This window comes from Cheilinus undulatus, linkage group 20, assembly GCF_018320785.1.
Source record: "Cheilinus undulatus linkage group 20, ASM1832078v1, whole genome shotgun sequence".
NCBI classification, from domain to species: Eukaryota; Metazoa; Chordata; class Actinopteri; order Labriformes; family Labridae; genus Cheilinus; species Cheilinus undulatus.
Window position 1 is genome coordinate 10,877,751 of NC_054884.1, and position 5,146 is coordinate 10,882,896.

Sequence of the window (5,146 nt, forward strand, 5' to 3'; positions counted from 1 at the left end):
GCTTTCTTCGGACGTTATTTTACTCTGTTTTTGATCCACCACTTCCCGTGGAGCAGACTTACCACCATACTGACAACAGAATACCATTGAGGCAGAGCATACAGTGATGTTTAAGCTGGGTTTGTTTGCTCTTATTGTGTCAGCTTTGTTTTAAATTGGGTCATTCCTTTTTTATTGGATAGTTTCATTTGAAGTGATGCAGGGAGAAAGGGGAGGAGGGGGGTGGATAACAGACTGCACAGGGCCAGCCAGGGTTGAACAATTTCATGATTGGAAAGGGCTAAATCTTGGCCTTGCTGTTCCAGTTTATGCATTTTAGCTGTGGATTTTGAAGTAATCCCATAAAAACTCAGTCAGGACTTTGCAGATCACTCAGGAGGATTAGTGTGAAACTTCATGTTGTCAACTCGGGGCAGTGAATGGATTTTGATGTGGGTTTTTTCATTAAACATACCAAGAGGGATCTTAAGTCAATAACACCCAAGCATGGGACAGTGGAGCGGCGTCAGGGTCATCCTGGGTCTGTCAGTGAAGGGACAGAGTTTAGAAGAAGGCTGGCTGGCTGAGTGACCACAAACACAGCGCTGCCTGTGAAATTCCACCATCAATAGGGGCTTTTTCCAGGCCCGGTGTACCACAACCCTCCAGAGACCCTGTGTTGACAGTATTTGCAGAGACTGAAACAGAGCTGTGCTGCTTGAAATGCTCCAAATCTGAGAGCAGAGAGGACAAGAAGAGGTTGATAATGGCTGCAAAAAGTGCAGAATGATAGTGATCATGGTAAGAACTTTCACCTTACAGTATTCACAAAGAATGGCTCTTTTATGTTCTGACATTTTAGGAAAACTCGACCATGTCAATGCATCAAAAAGAAACAGAGAAATGCTTCTGGTATTCCTAAAACCACTGGTGCTTGTAGAAGGGTACTTCAAAAAAGTTGGGACACTTATGACCAGAAAAAGTTGGCATAAGTGATCCAGATTCAGGCACTCAAGGTGGTTTGAAAAGTGTAAAAGGTGATTATTTAAAGGGCTAGAAACATTAAAAATACACCCATGAGTATCAGCAACACTTCAAGCAGGAGAACACTGGATATTACAGATTTGTTATAAACAAGAAGAAAAATATGATTATACTTACCACTGATGCTCACCAGCTGTGGCTGTACTGCTTCATGTGGAAAGAGTGCCACCTACTGAACTTAAAGCCCATGAAGAGAAACTTCTAGAAGCAGCAGTCACTCCGGCCCTCTCTGTTTGATTGACAGGTGGCTGCTAGGAGAGAAAAAAAAAAAGGTCTGAAAGGTTAAAGTGATGTGATCTGTGATGCCATACTTGGAAAAAACACAAACTTGCAAGAAAGCTTAGTGCTGTTTACACATTCAGTCCATAGCTGCACACTACCAAACAATTTAACTGCCCATAAAAGCAGCTTTTACTGCAGCTACCGTGCCCAAACACATTATTTTGAAAGGGGTCAAAGTAATTTGGGTAAAAGTAGGAGCGACCCGCTCATGTCCTAGAATTCACTTTCCGTGAAACTTTTCCACTCAGACCATACAACTTTTCCATGGCTCACTTTTTCACCCGCTCAGGTTTGTGAGCGCTGCTTTCAAGGAACACGTATGCTGTAAATCATCTGATTCATGTCTGTTTATGTAAAAGGCAAAAATAAACAAAGCTGTGTGTGTTCTGTCTCTGCCTTCCTTCTAACACTGGGCAGGAGGCCTCGCTTCACTCCAGAGCTTTTAAAAGAGCAGAGCACCATCTAGTGGTGGGAAAAACACCTCTGTGCAGTTCTTGATAGTAATGCAATCAACCAAGAAAATGACTTTTGTCCCTTTTATTGCTTATTTTTTTCAATTTGAATAATTCCTCTTACAAAGAGATTAAAGTATTGAGCTGTTTCTGAAAAGGTGCATAAATATACATGCATTTCACACCATGCTTGATTTTTTTTTTCATTTATCTGCACCGCATGGACATGTAAAGGATGGTTTTATATAAAAACACTCATGCATCTGACACTGCTTTGAGTTTTTAAGTAAAAGATTCTAAGGGAGTAATGAACATGATAATGGTGGTGTAAAAAATCTGGCTTTTTTATAATAAAATTCATAACAGTTTAATCCTCATGGAGTAAAATATATTTACAAAAGCTTGGCTTTAAACTATGAAAAAGACCTTCAAAATCCTCTGGAGCATCATAACTGCAGTGATACATTTGAACTTATAAAGATTCAACATTTAGAATATATTCCACTGAAAGTGCCTAAAAAGTATTCACCCCTTGAATGTTTTACCTTTTTATTGATTTTATAAATCAGTCATGGCCAATATAAATATTTTCTTTTTGGCCAAAAAACCTCTTTGATGTCAAAGTGAAAAAAGATTTCTACAAAATAATGCCAATTAAATAAATAATATGTAAGGCAAAATAAGTGACTGCATAAATATTCACCCCTTCAAGTCAGCATATAGTAGATATACCTTTGGCAAGCATGAACAGCCCTTTTAAAGTCCAGCCACAAATCCTCCACTGGGTTGAGGTTTGGGCTTTGATTTGGCCACTCAGGAACATTCACCTTGTCTTTAAACCATTTCTCTGTAGCTTTTCCTGTATTCTTTAGCTCACTGTCGTGCATGAAAATAAATCTTCTCCCAAGCCGCAGTTACCTCACAGACTGAATAAGATTGTTTTTAACGATTTTCCTATATTTTGCCACATTCATTTTACCCTCTACATTTACAAGTCTTCCAGGGCTGGCTGCTGAGAAGCATCTCCACAGCATGATGTTGCCACCACTGTGCTATGCATTGGGGATGGTGTGTTTGTGGTGATGTGTGACTGGACCTTCCAGACACAGGTGTCTTTATACTACAATAATTTGAGACGCATTCACAGCAATCAGGTGATCCCCATTTCACTAACTCTGAGACTACTAGCACCAACTGGCTGCAATTAGGTCAATCCCTTTAAAGGGAGTGAATATTTATGCGCTCACTTATTTTGCATTACATATTACTGTTTAATTGACCTTACTTTGTAGAAATCTGTTTCCACTTGACATTAAAGAGGTTTTTTTTTTCCATCTTTTTTTTTTTTTTTTACCTTTTTAAAAGACTGTGTCATTTTCATTCTTTTCAGTTGTGTTAATTTAAGCGGACTTTTGTGCTACAGCTTTTTCTTTCTGACTTTGAAGGTTTTTTGTTTGGTTTGATTAGAGTTAAAGCACTTAATAAACATCTGTTTTTAAATGTGTAATATAAATTAAGTTATTGGAACAAAAATGTAGTTCAACTCTAATTTCCATCCTCAAAACCAATATTAAAATTTAAGAATAAACAAAGAAACAGACTTCAGTCCTTAAAATGCAAAAGGTTTTGGGGAATGAGGATGAAAAAAGAAAAAGTTTGTTGGTCCAACCTAAAACTTCACTAACATATTCATACACATGGCCAATATTCACAGCAGAACTGTTCATATCTACCAATAATGAATATTAACATTCTAGGCTTAAAACTTCACTGATATGCTGAGAATACTGTGCATCCCTACAATTGTTTCATTAATTGCTATAAGAGTTTAGTAAAATTGACAACTCTTTAAAAGTTAGTTTCTTAAGTTCTTTTGTTTCACATTGTGCCAGTTAGTTATATCTCACCGCCACAACATGAAACAATGGCTATAAATGTGTTTTCTTTCTGTAGACAGCATTGGGACAGAGGAGGAATGAGGAACAATCACCATCCCAACGCTCATCTCAGCAAGAACTATGTAACAGGAGACGATATCGATACAGCCATCAAAGCTCTGACAATAATGACGCAGTCACCTCCACAGCAGAGGGCAGAGTGCTGAATGGACACAGAAGAAAAAATACATTGTGTAGGCATTTTAATGTGTAAATAATTACTCTGTGAAAGGTGAGAGTCAATAAAAAGATCAAGACAACAGCATGAAATACATTTTCAAAGTGACAAACATGAACATCAGAAACAGTTGATTATCTGACAGAGCAGGCTTTCACCTGACATTTCTTAAACACAGGTGGTGAAATCTGTAGTCAGAACAAAACAAACATGATATGAGGTCTAGGTCTATTATTGTATTGCACATACAGAGAAAAAGGCTTTTTCAAGTTTGCATACAAAGGTTTAGAAATTTCCCCAAAGAACTATAGGCCCAGAAAAACAGGCCCCGAATTAACAGGAGGATTGTGATAAGCTGAAACTGGATGGAAAAAGACAAAAGACTGAAATTTGTATATAAAATAAACCATTTTCTTGATGTAGTGAGCTGTGGCTCAGTTAGGTTTCACACTGATGCTTTCATTTATTCCCTCCATGATATAAAAACAGCTTGTGGACAGGAGCGGTGAATGAAAACAATGCTTTTAAAACTTCTGATGAGAAAATAGAACAAACTTCAGTTTGAGAATCCCACCATTATGAGCACATCTCGTTCACTAGGTTCACAAATCAGGTCTCAACTCTCCTCTGAATGTGAAAATCTATTCTGAGATGTAACCTAAATCTGAACTAAAATGACCTCAAAGTGTCAAAAAAGTCAGGATTTTGTGTCACTGATGCTCCTGATCGAGTTGGAAAAAATGGGGTGTGAATATCACCTTTTTGATATTTTTTTGTTTTAGGTGCCGCTGCCCTCAACAAAAATATATCAGTCTCTATGTTGGCCTTGTGATGGCTGGTGACCATCAGCTCCAGGCCCCAACAACCCAGAACAGGACAAGCAGTATATATACAAGATTGAAAGATGGTTTTGAGGTTCTCAAAAGTTTACCATCTGAGAGCCCCATCGGGCGGGAAGGAGGATTGACAAAACCCAGGTCATGCTCTGGATGTCTTTGTACATTACCAAGAGCATGGAAAAATAATCTGATGAAAACAAAACAAAAACCAAAGCTTTAGGGCGGAGTTATGGGTAGACATGGCGCTTAAACGCAGCCTAGGGTACTGTCAGGATGGGTAGGAGGGTTGCCACAACCCCCTGGTTGTTGTGTGTATGTTTTTAGCACCTGAAAGCTGTTACCAGGGGTGCAAAGGCCCAGACAAAAGAAATGCTGTTAAGCTCGAGCTTGGCTGCTGAGCGACAAACGTACATGTCAAATGTGTCCACACTGACT